Raw genomic sequence first — 17,334 nt, forward strand, 5'->3', positions numbered from 1 at the left:
CTTTACTGGGAACCCAAAAAGAACTGGGCAGGGCTATACATAAATATACAATACTTGACGCTTTTACTAGCTTTCATATTTGGGGGGTACGCACATTCTTTTGTGCTCACATTTTGGTCACCTAAATAGGAAGACACTTGGTTGCTATGCAACTTGAACTCACTCAGTATGGGATGTTGTCCGTAGCAACCAATAACAAGAAATCAATTAAAGATGAACTCAATTTGGTTGCTATGGACACTAGGGCAGGGTTTTTTTTATAGTTTTGATAACTGAGGCCCATTTCCCATGTGGGCTTTGGGTACAACAGAAGTTAATGACACCACGTGTCCTTAGATGTGTAACATTTATGTGAGCAATGTGCGGGTTTTATTCATTGTCAGCACGTTCCACTAATAAATGTCTCAAGTTCTATACAGTATTAATGGTTAAAGGTTATGTCAGCAGCAGACGCCAATATAAATTCAGACCCTCACACTGACCCGTTTGTGACCTGTGGGGGAAGACTAGGCGCTTTTAGCACATAGATCTGCAGATTTCCCCATTGTTAGAGTTATTAGTGACATTTGTTGCTGTGCAAAGGGTTAATCTTACATAGAAATGCATCAAATCAGAATATAGATATAAGGAAAAAAACAAATCTATAATTGTGGGTGTAAGGCTAGTTTCACACTTGCGCCTTTTTGTGCAGCGTTTCGAGCACACATGGCACGCATGCAAAAAACACTTACAAACACTTGTAAACGCTGCGATTTTTCGTCGCATCATCGTGCGCATTACGACAAAAAACTGTGCGTTTGTATGCGTTTTCACACGTTTTTCCATGCATTTGCATTTTTTATGCGCATGGTGTCACAATCACAGGAGGAAAATCCCTGAAAAATTCTTGCAACAGACTCCACCAATAGGACAGCAGTGGGCTTGTATTATGAAAATTCTCTATATAGACCCAGTTTACAGCTGAATTCTTCACATTTGCTTTCATTTTCTCTTGATAACATGGATCTGCCCTGGAAGAGTTTTCACTTCAACTTGGATCTGGACATCAGGATGGCTCAGGCTTATGCAGTTGCTTGCCATCAACAAAGGGAGAGAGAGAGACAGCGAAGACGGCAGCGTGGGCGTTTGTCGATACATCCGATTATTGAACCCCGGGAGAGCCGTGGAGCGTACCACACCCTCTACAGCGAGCTCCAGGCAAACCCGGATAAATTTACTGATTACACATGGATGTCCCAACAAAGCTTCAGGGATTTGCTTGGTCGTGTCCAAGATGCCATCCGGAGACAGGACACACAGTTCCGTCGTGCGATTCCTCCTGAGGATCGGCTCCTGGTCACATTACGGTACGTAGTATTGCAAAACCAATGCCTGCATAATTTTCTTGGTTCTCACATGTACGATTCCAAAGCTGGCAGAATTATTGTTCTGCCATGTAGTTAACAAAAGTCTGCCGTATTATTTTATGTCATGTAGTAAAGAAAAGGCTGCATATTTATTTGTATGCCATTTTTTTTTCTTGTTTTAAATTTTATTTTTTGGTGTTGTAAAAATCCATATACACAAATATTAATTTTTGCTGTTTCTCGGTTTCCCAGATTCCTGGCTACTGGAGAGAGCCTCTCTTCACTGCACTTCCACTTTGGAATATCAACCTTGTCTGTAATCGTTGCGGACACCTGCCGGGATTTGTGGGACGTTCTATGTCCCGAATTTATGCCCCTGCCCACCGTGGAAAAGTGGATTGAAATTGCTGAAAGATTCTGGACAGTCTGCAATTTCCCAAACTGCGTGCCGTTGATGGGAAACACATCCGTATTATAAAACCAAAAAGAACAGGCTCTGAGTACTATAACTATAAAAAGTACTTTTCTACAGTACTCATGGCCATTTCGGATGCAGACTGTATGTTTGTTGCAGTTGACATTGGTGCATTGGCCATGGGAATGACTCCCAGGCTTTTAAGAACTCTGACATGGGCCGGAGGTTGTATGGCAACCAGTTCAATTTCCCCATGCCACGACCTCTTCCCAAAACCAAAGGTCCGCCACAGCCCTTTGTAATGGTTGGGGGTGAGGCATTCCAGATCTGCTCAAACCCTACTCCAGCCGGGACTTGGACCACACCAAAAGAATTTTTAATTACAGGCTGACCAGGGCCAGAAGAACTGTTGAGTGTGCCTTTGGTATACTTGTCTCCAGATGGCGCATTCTCGGCACAGCCATTAATATAAAACGGGAAACAATGGATGAGGTAGTGAAGGCCAGTGTGGTTATACATAAATTTGTTATGGTTAGAGAGCACCTGAACTTTGAACTCGATGATGCATCTCCTAACCCATTGCCTGAATTTACTCAGCACCCTCTCAGTTCATCCGTTGAAGTTGGCCAAATGAGGGACCAATTTGCGGCCTACTTCAACTCAGATGTGGGACGAGTGGAATGACAAGAGCAAATGGTGTAAAAAAATTTCTTTTGTGTGAATGTTAATAAAAAACCTGTGTTGATACCTGTACTGAGTGCACTCTGTCTTCTTACACTTCAATACAATAATCAACTGGCCAGGTGTACCAGTGAAATCATGATGCTGTGTTTTGTGCATCATGAATTTACTAGTACTCCTGACCCGATGACTATACATACACAAAGTTGTATGATCTTTATCATCTCTACACTTTGAGTTAAATTTGCTGCGACGGTGGAGATAATACACCTAATTTTTGTGTCACCTGGCCTGATGTTAAAAATAGTGATTTGGGAATGCAGTAACATCCCTCACTATTTATGACACCTAATGCTGTGACTATAAATATTATTTGTAGTATCATCACTGTGGCTTCAGTTTGAAGCAGACTGTAGACATAATAAAGTTTATACAACTTCTACAATACCCAGGCCTGGTGTCATGCTGAAGTGAGGATGCCAAAAGTAATGCATCCTGACTTCAGAAGGTTATCAGATATGGGCAGGAGAATACACATAAGAGGTAAACTGCAGCATCGCTACAGTCTAATAGAAATATATGCAGACTGAAGCGACGCTGCAGGTTAAAACTCGTGTATTCACCTGCCCAGGTGCAATAGTTATGATACAAGGGCAGGGTATTGTACATATGGCGTGTATTTTCCCCATCATCTCGTCAGTTTATCGACACACACTGAATAGAGGATGTGGTTAATTACAAGGTATATTTAGAATCACCTTGCCTTCTATTGCAAAAAGTTAAATGATGATGGTAAAAAAACCACCATATTCAATTAACTTTTTATGATACCTGGCAAGGTAGCAATAGATACGCCTTGCACTCAACACCATCCTCTGTTCAGTCTGTGTAATATTAGCTGACTGAAGAGACTGGTGAGGAAAATACAAGTCATATAGATTTGTGTTTTTGACAACACATATCTCCAAGACTGACACAAGAAACAGGTGTCAGTAATGGAGCTATGTGGTGGCAAAACGCAAAGTGTATGGCGTAGTGTGTGTAGGCGGCGAAAGACACATTAATCAAACCGTATTTTTTGAAAGCAGAATTGCACATTTATTTTGTAAAAAAATAAATAAATAAATTTTAATTTGAAGGAAGTTTGGGGGAAGAGTGGGATACTTTGGGGGTGTGGAGAGAAGAGGAACGGCTGGAAGTTGAGGAAGTGGTTCTAGGTGAAGGGGCGACTAAAGTAGAATCATAGAATCATAGAATCGTAGAGTTGGAAGGGACCTCCTGGGCCATCTGGTCCAACCCCCTGCTCAAAGCAGGATTCGCTAAATCATCCCAGTCAGATGTCTGTCCAGCCTCTGTTTGAAGACTTCCATTGAAGGAGAACTCACCACTTCTCGTGGCAGCCTGTTCCACTCATTGATCACTCTAACTGTCAAAAAGTTTTTTCTAATATCTAATCTGTGTCTCCTCCCATTCAGTTTCATCCCATTGCTTCTAGTCTTTCCTTGTGCAAATGAGAATAAAGTTGATCCTTCTACAATGTGACAGCCCTTTAGATATTTGTAGACAGCAATTAAGTCTCCTCTCAGTCTTCTCTTTTGCAAACTAAACATTCCCAAATCCTGCAACCTTTCCTCATAAGACAGGGTTTGCAGACCGGTCACCATTCTGGTCGCTCTTTTCTGAACTTGCTCCAGTTTGTTGATGTCTTTTTTAAAATGTGGTGCCCAAAACTGGACACAATATTCCAGATGAGGTCTGACCAAAGAGGAGTAGAGGGAAATAATGACTTTACGTGATCTAGACTGTATGCTTCTGTTAATACATCCTAGAACTGCATTTGCCTTTTTTGCTGCTGCATCACACTGTTGACTCATATTCAGTCTGTGATCTATTAGTATACCCAAGTCTTTTTCACATGTGCTGTCACTTAGCCCTATTCCTCCCATTCTATATATGCTTTTTTCATTTTTATTGCCCAGATGTAGTACTTTGCATTTCTCCCTGTTAAAAACCATTCTGTTAGTTGCTGCCCACTTCTCCAGTTTATTTAAATCTTTTTGAATCCTCTCTCTCTCTTCTCTAGTATTAGCTATCCCTCCTAGCTTTGTGTCATCAGCAAATTTAATCAGTTTACCCTCAATTCCTTCATCTAAATCGTTGATAAAGATGTTGAACAATACAGGGCCCAGGACAGAGCCCTGTGGTACCCCACTTGAGACATTCTTCCAACTGGATGTGCAGCCATTTACGACCACTCTTTGGGTCCGATCACTAAGCCAGCTATGAATCCACCTAACAGTTGCCTTGTCCATTCCATACTTAGTCATTTTTTCAATAAGGATTGTATGAGAGACTTTGTCAAATGCTTTGCTGAAGTCAAGATATACTATATCTACAGCATTTCCTTGATCCACCCAATCAGTGATACCGTCATAGAAGGAAATTAAGTTAGTCTGACATGACTTATTAGTTACAAACCCATGCTGACTCTGTTTGATCACTTCATTCTTATCCAGGTATTGACTTACATGTTGTTTAATAATTTGTTCAAAGATCTTTCCTGGTATAGAAGTCAGACTCACCGGCCTATAGTTGCCTGGGTCCACCTTCTTCCCCTTTTTGAAGATAGGAACAACATTTGCTCTTCTCCAGTCTTCTGGCACTTCTCCTGTTCTCCAAGAATTTTCAAAGATTATGGAGAGTGGTTCAGAAATTTCTTCTGCTATCTCCTTCAGTACTCTGGGGTGTAATTCATCTGGACCTGGAGACTTGAATTCATTTAGGTTAGCTAAGTGTTTCCTCACTATCTTTCTGTTTATAGATATCCTGGATTCTTCTATTCCCTTAATAGGACAGTGAATAACAGTTGGTGTTACATTTCCTTTCTGAGAGAAAACAGATGCAAAATAGGAATTTAAAAGTTCAGCCTTCTCAACATCCTGTCTTACCATTTCATCATTTTCATCCTGTAAAAATCCTATAGCATCTTTGACTTTTCTTTTACTTTTGACATATCCCCAAAATCATTTATTATTGCTTTTGACATCTCTTGCAAGCCTCAATTCATTTTCAGCTTTAGCTAATCTGATTTGTGCCCTGCAGATTCTGCAGACAGCATTATATTCTTCTTTAGATATGCCTCCCTCTTTCCATTTTATAAACATTTTTTTCTTCCTTTTTAGCATGTGCTTAAGTTCTGTGTTCACCCATCCTGGTTTCCTTAAATGCTTCCTATTCTTCCCTCTTTTCGGAATTGTTAACAACTGTGCTTTGAGAATTTCATTTTTCAAGATTTCCCATCCTTCCTGGACATTTTTGTCTTTAAGGATATCCAGCCATTGGATCCCTCCAATTATCTTTCTGAATCCCTTAAAATCTGCCTTTCTGAAATCTAACCTTGACGTCTGAGTCTTCACAGGTCTTCCGCCTCTAGTTATCCAAAATTCTAAAATAGCATGGTCGCTACCTCCTAGGGTTCCAGCCACTTTTACCTCCTCAACCATTTCCTCCCTGTTTATAAGGATTAGATCCAAGGTAGCAGTTCCCCTTGTTTTCTCCCCTACCTTTTGGAAGATAAAGTTGTCAGCAAGAGAGGATAAGAATTTTTCCTTGACCTGTTAGTTTTGCCTGAGAGAGATTCCCAACAAATGTCTGGATAGTTGAAATCTCCCATGACAACTATGTCATATTTTTTGGAGAACTTGGCCATTTGATGCATAAAGAGTTCATCCATATCTTCAGCTTGCACAGGCGGCCTGTAGTAAATGCCTACAATGGTGTCCTTTCCATTGTTCTGTCCTTGTATTCTTACCCAAACAGTTTCCACAGAACTCCCAGTCTCTGAAGCTTCAATCTCTGTGCAGATATATGCGTTTCTAACATACAATGCAACACCCCCTCCTCGTTTATCAAGTCTGTTTCTTGCAAATAAGTTGTATCCTTCTAGTCTTGTATTCCAATCATGTGTATCGTCCCACCAAGTTTCAGTGATTCCAATGACATCATATTTCTTTTCCTGTGTTAGTAGTTCCAATTCTCCTTGTTTGTTGCCCATGCTTTGTGCATTAGTATAGAAACATTTTAGTTTGTGATTGGTTTCTCTTTCTCCAATATTGTTATTAATTAGATTCTTTCGTCTTTGTTCTTCCTTTCCACTTCTATTAGCAGAGTTCTCAATAGCATTTGTCAGGTGTATGGCTTTTTCTGGTCTTTTGCTTCCCTTCCCATGTTGTTCTAGTTTAAAGCTCTCCTTACAAGTGTAGCAAGGCGACTTCCAAATACATGCTTTCCAGTCTTCGTAAGGTGCACCCCATCTCTAGCAAGTAGTCCATCGTATAAGTAGTTCACTCCGTGATCCAGAAATCCAAATCGTTGCTGACGGCACCATCGACGTAGCCAGTTGTTCACCTGCAGAATCTTATTCCACCTCCTTGTTCCATGGCCATCCACTGGGAGGATGGAAGAGAAGACCACCTGCGCTCCCAGTTCTTTCACTTTCTTGCCTAAGTCTTCAAAGTCTCTGCAGATGGTTTCCAGGTCGTTTCTTGCGGTGTCATTTGTCCCCACATGTAGTAGCAGGAATGGGTAGTCATCTGTAGGTCTGAAGAGTCCTGATATCCTGTCAGACACATCTTTAATTTTTGCACCTGGAAGACAGCACATTTCTCTTGAAGTTATATCCGGTCTGCAGATAGCGGCCTCTGTTCCTCTCAACAGGGAATCCCCCATGACCACCACTCTCCGTTTCTTCTTCACAACATTTTTCTTTCTCCATCCAGGAGGACTCTGAAGGCGTACAAGGTTGCTGTTTGTTGGCAAAGTCTTATCCTGATGTATTTCTTCATCATTTTCCTGCGTGAGAGCCTGGTACTGGTTTCTGAGCAGTATGGGTGCTGACTGCCTCCTGATCCTCCTGCTTCTCTGGGTCACATGTCTCCATTCCTCTGTTTCTTCAGGTGCACTTCGAATTTCTTCTCTTTCTGTAACATGAAGAGATAATTCTGCTCTGTCCAAGAACTCTTCACCTTCCTTAATGATCTTCAACGTAGCCAACCTCTCTTCGAGATTTTGCAACTTTTCCTCCAACAGGGACACAAGCTTGCATTTGTGGCATGTGAAGTTTGGCTTTTCCACTGGTAAGTCTGTGAACATGTAGCAAGAAATGCAGCTCACCAAATGGCTCCTGGCCTCTTCCATCTTGAGATTTCTTAAAAACGATGAAAGATGAGCCAAAATTTGCGCGCCGATAGGCGCGCGGTTTTTCCGATTTCCTCTTTTCAGCTGCAACGGCCAAAACCCAGTGATCGTTGAGCTCGCGGAGACTCTTCACTTATCCCAGAAGGCACTGGGAATATGCAAATGATCTCCTCAAGACTCTTCCCCTGGTTTTCCGATTTCCTCTTTTCAGCTGCAACGGCCAAAACCCAGTGATCGTTGAGCTCGCGGAGACTCTTCACTTATCCCAGAGGGCAGTAGTAGTGGGGGAAGGGAGCTCAGGGATGGAAATGGAGGCAGGTTCAGAAACATTAGAAGGAGAGAGGGGAGTGACAAACAAAATCTTTTGTTTCTTCTGCTTCTTTGGGGCCGGATCACCTACCTGTACCGACTTCCACCGTGTGACCGCCTTACATGGCTTGACTGCCTGGAGATGGTGGACCATGTCGGTGATGAGAAAAAGAGGGAATGTGGGTCACCCCTCTGCTGCTCGGCGGTGGCGGTGCTCCTTGAAGGAGAATATGTGGTGTCGGTGCTCCTAGAAGGAGAAGGGTTGTCGGTGCTTCTTGTGGGAGAAGTGGTGGCGGTGCTCCTAGGAGGCGAAGTTTTGGCGGTGCTCCTATGATGAGGAGTGGTGGTGGTGCTCCTAGGAGGTGAAGTGTTGGCGGAGCTCCTATGATGAGGAGTGGTGGCAGTGCTCCTAGGAGGTGAAGTGGTGGCGGTGCTCCTATGATGAGGAGTGGTGGCGGTGCTCCTAGGGGGCGAAGTGGTGGCGGTGCTCCTAGAATCATAGAATCGTAGAGTTGGAAGGGACCTCCTGTGCCATCTGGTCCAACCCCCTGCTCAAAGCAGGATTCGCTAAATCATCCCAGTCAGATGTCTGTCCAGCCTCTGTTTGAAGACTTCCATTGAAGGAGAACTCACCACTTCTCGTGGCAGCCTGTTCCACTCATTGATCACTCTAACTGTCAAAAAGTTTTTTCTAATATCTAATCTGTGTCTCTTCCCATTCAGTTTCATCCCATTGCTTCTAGTCTTTCCTTGTGCAAATGAGAATAAAGTTGATCCTTCTACAATGTGACAGCCCTTTAGATATTTGTAGACAGCTATTAAGTCTCCTCTCAGTCTTCTCTTTTGCAAACTAAACATTCCCAAATCCTGCAACCTTTCCTCATAAGACAGGGTTTACAGACCGGTCACCATTCTGGTCGCTCTTTTCTGAACTTGCTCCAGTTTGTTGATGTCTTTTTTAAAATGTGGTGCCCAAAACTGGACACAATATTCCAGATGAGGTCTGACCAAAGAGGAGTAGAGGGAAATAATGACTTTACGTGATCTAGACTGTATGCTTCTGTTAATACATCCTAGAACTGCATTTGCCTTTTTTGCTGCTGCATCACACTGTTGACTCATATTCAGTCTGTGATCTATTAGTATACCCAAGTCTTTTTCACATGTGCTGTCACTTAGCCCTATTCCTCCCATTCTATATATGCTTTTTTCATTTTTATTGCCCAGATGTAGTACTTTGCATTTCTCCCTGTTAAAAACCATTCTGTTAGTTGCTGCCCACTTCTCCAGTTTATTTAAATCTTTTTGAATCCTCTCTCTCTCTTCTCTAGTATTAGCTATCCCTCCTAGCTTTGTGTCATCAGCAAATTTAATCAGTTTACCCTCAATTCCTTCATCTAAATCGTTGATAAAGATGTTGAACAATACAGGGCCCAGGACAGAGCCCTGTGGTACCCCACTTGAGACATTCTTCCAACTGGATGTGCAGCCATTTACGACCACTCTTTGGGTCCAATCACTAAGCCAGTTATGAATCCACCTAACAGTTGCCTTGTCCATTCCATACTTAGTCATTTTTTCAATAAGGATTGTATGAGAGACTTTGTCAAATGCTTTGCTGAAGTCAAGATATACTATATCTACAGCATTTCCTTGATCCACCCAATCAGTGATACCGTCATAGAAGGAAATTAAGTTAGTCTGACATGACTTATTAGTTAGAAACCCATGCTGACTCTGTTTAATCACTTCATTCTTATCCAGGTATTGACATACATGTTGTTTAATAATTTGTTCAAAGATCTTTCCTGGTATAGAAGTCAGACTCACCGGCCTATAGTTGCCTGGGTCCACCTTCTTCCCCTTTTTGAAGATAGGAACAACATTTGCTCTTCTCCAGTCTTCTGGCACTTCTCCTGTTCTCCAAGAATTTTCAAAGATTATGGAGAGGGGTTCAAAAATTTCTTCTGCTATCTCCTTCAGTACTCTGGGGTGTAATTCATCTGGACCTGGAGACTTGAATTCATTTAGGTTAGCTAAGTGTTTCCTCACTATCTTTCTGTTTATAGATATCCTGGATTCTTCTATTCCCTTAATAGGACAGTGAATAACAGTTGATGTTGCATTTCCTTTCTGAGAGAAAAGAGATGCAAAATAGGAATTTAAAAGTTCAGCCTTCTCAACATCCTGTCTTACCATTTCATCATTTTCATCCTGTAAAAATCCTATAGCATCTTTGACTTTTCTTTTACTTTTGACATATCCCCAAAATCCTTTATTATTGCTTTTGACATCTCTTGCAAGCCTCAATTCATTTTCAGCTTTAGATAATCTGATTTGTGCCCTGCAGGTTCTGCAGACAGCATTATATTCTTCTTTAGATATGCCTCCCTCTTTCCATTTTATAAACATTTTTTTCTTCCTTTTTAGCATGTGCTTAAGTTCTGTGTTCATCCATCCTGGTTTCCTTAAATGCTTCCTATTCTTCCCTCTTTTCGGAATTGTTAACAACTGTGCTTTGAGAATTTCATTTTTCAAGATTTCCCATCCTTCCTGGACATTTTTGTCTTTAAGGATATACTCCTATAATGAGGAGTGGTGGCGGTGCTCCTGGAATGATGCTGAGTGGTGGTGGTGCTCCTAGATGGAGATGTTATGTCGGTGCTCAGACCAGGAGAATAGGTGGCGGTGGCCCAAGCTGGTTGTGTGGTGGTGGTGCACCAAGATGGTGGAACGCTGGCGGAAGTGGTGCTCCAGACAGGAGCAGCGGTTGCCATGGTGTTGGAGGGGGTGGAGTGTCAAGCAGCACTCGGCATTGATGTGGTGTGTTGGTGTCCGGCTTGGCTAGGAATGGAGGTGGCCGTGCAGTGGTATGCAGCAGAAGTCTGTACTGTGGTGAAGCGAGTCAGTGGTGGCACAGATGCGAATGACACCGCTGACTGCTGCACGTACTGATTCTGCTGCATAGCCTGTAAGTAAGCAGTGTTGCAGGCCTGTAACACATTCAGCTGTTGCTCAGGACTAAGGTGTTCCACCATGCCCCGTTCAATTTTACTAAAGAAATGGTGCGCTGGTCTGTTGAGGTCAGCCTCCAGCCGGTCAAGGCGCTGGTCGACAGAGTGGAAGCGGTGTTCCATGTGGGTAAAACCGCTTTCCACTCTGTCTGACAGCGACTTGAGGCTGGCATGAAAGGCGTCGCTCAAGTGCATGAACTCTGGCAAGACAGGCCTGTCTGAGGCCCTCTGCCACTGGCGGGAAGTGCCCGCATAACCAGCGGGACAGGGGAACACCTGATTGACCAACTTCCTGGTCACCAGCTGTCCGTCTTGCTGACCTGCAAGTTGCTTCCTGGCTGTCGGATGGCTGGGACGGGTCCAAGGTCGATCGATGAAGTACCGCTCCAGGGACAGGTTGCAGGGTGCTGCTCCAGGTGCTGTGGAAAGAAAAGTAAAACATTACTATCATGCATTTACAAGATGCATCAGCTGTGGAATATAAAAGCACAGGTTGTTAAAAAAATATATATATAATACTTACGCTCTGGTGGCAAGGACCGGTCTTAGGAGTGCCAACTCGCAATGAGAGCGGTACTTTGTTCTGTTCCTTGGCGCTGAACTACTGCGAACCTGTCCCTCTGCACGAACATCAGTGTTGAAGCGCTCCTTCATCGAGCGCCAGCGTGTGCGGACTTTGTTCACTGTTGAAAAAACAAAGAAAAAACGTTATACAATGCACTGATGGCAACATCTGTATCACACACACCTGAGTGAACGTGGCAAACATTCAATGCGGCATCACAAAACAATTCAAGACACAATGCAGTCACTGTTGATCCTGAGGTCACAGGTTTGATTACTGCAAGAATATATCTTGCAAGAAACACAACAGTTTCATCAGCAGCAAGAGTTAAAGCATGATCAATACAGCATTACAATACACAATGCAGTCACTGTTGATTGTTATGAATGGGTCACCGAGGAGGAAAACAAGACCAAGCCAAGTCACAGAAAACCAGAGAGGTTGGTAAATATGCAGAATGCAGACCCCTGATCCTAACCACACAACTAACAGCAGCTGTGGAGCGTGCCTACGATGATTCTAGACGCCTCGTCACAGCCGGAGGACTAAATAAGCCTAAAGCAAGAAAAGGGGAAATCTAAAACTGCCTCAGAGCAGACCCCAAAGGAATAGACAGCCCCCACACATGTATTGATGGTGAGACAAGATGAAAAAACGAACACAGGTAGGAAAGTAGGCTGAGCAAACGATGGGGCCCACACTAGCTAGAAAGGACAGGAAAGGAAAGATACTGTCTGAAATCAAGCCAAAAAACCCTGCAAAAATGTCCGACACTTCTGATAGCAAAAAATACCCTGAAGTCACTAGACTTCTCCCACTATATCAGCACTCTGGCATACTCTGAGAACAGCAAAAAGAGGCCAATCTAATAAGGGACAAAAAGCAAACTGGCACATACAGTGACATAAGAGTGGAAATTCAACACAGCCCCAGCCGGGGCTGGCTGACCACCCAAAAAACTGAATAGACCAAACCAAAACAAATGTGAACATTAGCAAAGACAGCTTAGCTTGAGATGGCAGGAATTGAGCTGGAAACTAAGACCTCAGGAGGCAGGAAAAAATCATCAGCATGGGAATAGGGAGTCGGCTGTCTTAAATCCAGTCTGAGACTCCAGATGTCCACTCCTCTTACTCATTATCAAGTGGCAGGTCTCTGTTAATTAGATCAGCTTCACTACCTCCTGCCACCACCAGAGGGAGCCCGGAAAGAGAACTCACAACTCCTCTGTCAGCACAACCAGCTCCCTCACCAGAAACCAGAGGCAGACCAGAAAATGAGTTCAAAACAGTTGATCCTGAGGACACTGGTGTGTTTACTGCAAGAATATATCTTGCAAGAAACACACCAGTATCATCAGCAGCAAGAGTTAAAGCATGATCAATAAAGCATTACAATACACAATGCAGTCACTGTTGACCTGAGCACACTGGGGTGTTTACTGCAAGAATATATCTTGCAAGAAACACACCAGTATCATCAGCATCAAGAGTTAAAGCATGATCAATACAGCATTACAATACACAATGCAGTCACTGTTGATCCTGAGGACACTGGTGTGTTTACTGCAAGAATATATCTTGCAAGAAACACACCAGTATCATCAGCAGCAAGAGGTAAAGCATGATCAATAAAGCATTACAATACACAATGCAGTCACTGTTGATCCTGAGGACACTGATATGTTTCCTGATAGAATATATCTATCAAGAAACACAACAGTATCCTCATGAACAAGATTCTTGCTATGATCAATACAGCAGTAAAAAACACAAAGCAGTCACTGTTGATCATGAGGACATTGATCATTATGTTCCCTGATAGAATATATCTATCAGGAAACACAACAGCATCCTCAGGAACAAGAGTCAATGCGGCATCACACGGCAGAGAAATACTTACTAAACGCCTTTTTGGAAGCTGCAGGGGCGCTGTCCCAGCCCTCCATCAACGCTGCGGCCACCTCATTCCAGAGCTGCCGGCTCACCACAATGTCCTTGTACTGCTGGTCACGGCTGTCCCACAACGGGACACAGTCCTGGACAAGGCGGATCTGGTGCTCGTTGTCCAGATAGATGTCTTCATCCCGTTGTGGAACCTAGAAAAAAAAATTATAATCTTGGAAATTGATGAGAATCAAATAGAAAAAAAAGGAAACAGAAAAGAAGAAAGATATAGAAGATGAAAAACAGGACAGAAAAAAAGGAATAGAAATTTAAAAAAAAATAAATAAATAAAGGGACCTTCAAAGACTGGATACTTACATTGCGTCTCCTCGCCGTGACTTGACTAGGCTGCTCCCGCTGTTCCGCCTCACTTGCCGGGTCTGATGCTGATGTCTGTAAAAGAACACAAATTATTACTCATTTGTAGAGGCAGCTATACTTACACAAAGGCAGCAAAATCCTCACCTCATGCTCTGCCTGGGATGGTGAATATTCTGATCCAGAAGACATGCTGGAATAAAAAAAAACCATTAGTACATATATAGATTTTAGCTGCTGAAGCTGTAATCCAAAGTTGTGTCTTGTCTTTTTCTGGGTGGGTGTATTCTCTCAGGGCTTTATCTCTTGCAGACTGTCTGTAGAGTAAGTGGTCTGGCACTACAGACACCTTCTTTTATGTACCCTCCTCCAAAACAATGTTGCTTTTTTATGGGGTGGATTAAACAAATGTCTAGACATTTTTTACTCTGAAATGGTGCGCGCTCACAAAGCGCTGACGTGCGCACTTCACAGCGCACATCAGCGACCCCATAGACTATAATGCTATTTTTTTGCGCATTGCGTGCACACACGCGTGCATGCGATTTTTTAACGATGTTGGGCAGAACAAAAAATGCAACATGTAGCGTCCGGCGCGTCTGGTCACACACCTGGAAAATGCGCAGCACACGAAAACGCTAAGGCATGCGTGCAATCGCTAGACACTGTGTCAGCCATTTTAAAGATAGGGGACAATTGCGCGTGCGACCAATAGCACACGATGCTCTGCTCGACAAAACGCAAGTGTGAAACCAGCCTAAGCTGACCGCAAATGGGGCATAAAATGACCCTTTTCCTGCTGCATCCTGACGTTGTAGCAGAATTTGAGCCTCTGGTAGACGCTACGATCCGCGGGAGGGTCGGTCAATTCCAAAAGCCTAAGTATTATTGATCCATGAGCACTTATCTTTTTGATAAAATTATTTGTGGGCCAGTGTGACCTTAAAGGGGCATTCAATGACATCCGTCAAAAGAGAAGACCACCAGCCAAGGGATAACGTTGCTACTCTCCTCTACAAGGAATGAGTTAGTTGCAAGAAAACCCCATGTGGCTTTTATAGCTGTCAACTAAATGAACAAATGAACAGCCATTTTTTTTACCCCCACCCCTTCATATACATGCATGCTTGGTCTTGCCATTGCCATGCATGGTTTGTTTCTAATGAATAAAGGCAAGTGAGACTCAGCTAGGTGCATGTAATGGCAGCTTATCTACGTTGAGAATAAAAAGATTGGTCCTTTTTTTACCCTAATAAGATCATGGCAGATTCGAAAGGCCCACAGATGCTTTACAAAGTCAGTAATTCCACCAAAATCAGTAGGTTCGGACCACTTTACGGTAAAGGCCTCCTATGTATATTTATTATCTATGCCTCCCCCAATTCCCACCGACTCCCCTGTACCAAGAAGTTCTCGAGCTCCTATGTTCTCTGGTCACTTATCGACAGAGAGAGAAAAAAAAATCGACCACTGACATTCACCAGGCCGGATCTTTCTCTTCCCCAAAATCATTTGTTGGGGAAAGTCAGAAGGACCCCATACATACACATTAGTTTATCAGCCGACCTTGTTAACAGATCGGCTGGCCTGTCCAACTTTAATGCGTTTGGCCACCTTAACTCAGCTACTGTTCTCCAGAAGTTTTTTAATTAATTGATGGGATGAATTTGTCTTGATGATGGAATTTTTAAGTTAAAAAGAGTACCTCCTCCAATTAGTGCTGCTCTTATGATTCTGGAATAGTTTTTATTTTTAATTTTTTTGTGCCCCTTCATTCTAAAGTTATACCCTGGCACCAGAAATAAAATGGCAAATTGTTTCAGCCAACTGGGCGTCTACTTTAAAACGTCTCTGTAGTTGCAACTGTGTTTTGATTAGAGGAGAAAAAAACAAATATCCATTGATGTTTAGTATATTTCCTGTTGGTTAAAGGGAGAATTTGAGGTTTTATTACAACTTGAAATGGAGGGGCACAGAAGAAAAACAAAAGCTGTTTCAGAATCAGGGGAGCAGCAACAATTGAATTGGAGGAGGTTGTCTGTCTAAATTAAAAAATTCCAGTATAAGGTTCTCTTTAATATGCAAATTTATTACCATGAATTGACAATGAATCATGAAAAAATACCCAATGTGCAGAAAATCCACAACGCAAGTAGCACAATACATGGTGAAGCACCATAGACCTCCTCATTCTGGTGATTGATGATGGTCCCAGCTCACAATTCCCACTAATCTTCTCTTCTGATATGAAACAGGAGCTTTATTTCTAAAGGAGAATGAATATGTAAATTAATATGTCAAGAGAAATAAAGAACAGAAGGAAAACAGTACCTAGAAACAGTGGGAGAAGAAATGAGGTCAGTGGTGGTGACAGAGATGGGTGGGGACAGGGTTAAGTCTTGGTGTGGAAGTATTGCTACATGAAGCAGGGTTACATCAGTTGGAAGAGCAGGATTTGCATTTTATGTAATGACTCCTGGGGACAAATGCAAAATCGACTGTAGAGGTAGAAGGAGAAGATAAGGAAGAAAGAGTGAAGGTAAGACCGTAGATAGAACTCATCTCAACAATGTTCTCATCATTAGTGGGATATTCTAATGAAGTCATCATGTTACATTCCTTACTGTACGTATAACATTTGTAGGACATGATTTGGAATTGCAATGTTCCAGATGTGTTCTCCGTTACTGCACTAAATGTATGAATTTAAGAGTGCATCCTAAGCTGAGGATGTCTTATACTCTGTAGTTTATAATACAACAGACAGTCTACCTCATAGGTAACCTGAAAAATGTACAGCTTGTATGGATTCTATAGTATGGCGTTCTATATAGAAGTAATAGAATACCTAGAAATATGGGGATCGTCCATTAGCATCCATTTCCGACGATGTTCTTTGTTTTTGGTTAAAATGCTTATCACTGTTGTAGCATCTGGACCATGTACAATACAATGAAACTTCTTCAAAAGACCACTTTTTGGGATGATGTTTTGTTTTTTTTCCACTTTTTATCGTGACATATTTTTAATTAGTATTATGCATACTGGGCAACTTCTCTGAGAAGACAACCCAACTAGAAATTTGTGTGGTCATCTCAAAGAGGTTTTTCTGTATTCAGTTCTGATTGGGGCAATATCGTCATGGAATTTCAAAGTACTTTTCTCTTAGTTATCCAACTTTCTTCCATATTCTTAGGTTATTTGGTTTTGTCACATTTTAAAAATCTGGTTCCTTACCATGACATCTGGCAGCAACTTGAACAGTCATCTCATTATATCAAGTTTCTTCTCATTTCTTATTTCCTCCTATGTTTCCTCCAAAGATGATCACCTTTAAATTACCTTTGAGAGACTACATCACCTCAAGGGAGTCGAGAGTTAAGACCGGGCAGACCTTACAAGCATTCTTTTGCCTTTTGAGGGCTCCTATTGAGTCCCTTCTTTCGACTACTTAGTGCTACTCTGTAATTTTTCTTTGGCGTCCTTGTCTTGATGAGTCAGGACATTTTCATCTGTGTTAACTTGTGGTCATTAATGGTCACTA

General features: G+C 42.4%; 1 protein-coding gene across 2 annotated transcripts in view; it reads left to right on the top strand.

Annotated features, from left to right (window-relative positions):
• The window catches only part of AVPR2 (arginine vasopressin receptor 2), a 107,896-nt gene that overhangs the window by 71,725 nt on the left and 18,837 nt on the right, over positions 1-17,334 (top strand). The window contains exon 1 of one of the 2 annotated variants that reach the window (XM_073590777.1): positions 16,213-16,329. The exons of the other annotated variant lie outside the window; for it this stretch is intronic. The gene's annotated coding sequence lies outside the window, so the exon portion shown is untranslated. Of the gene's footprint in view, positions 1-16,212; positions 16,330-17,334 lie in introns of those variants that run through there. 2 annotated transcript variants of the gene reach the window in all.

This window comes from Dendrobates tinctorius, unplaced genomic scaffold (assembly GCF_039654945.1).
Source record: "Dendrobates tinctorius isolate UK_male_01 unplaced genomic scaffold, ASM3965494v1 ptg000120l, whole genome shotgun sequence".
NCBI lineage: Eukaryota > Metazoa > Chordata > Amphibia > Anura > Dendrobatidae > Dendrobates > Dendrobates tinctorius.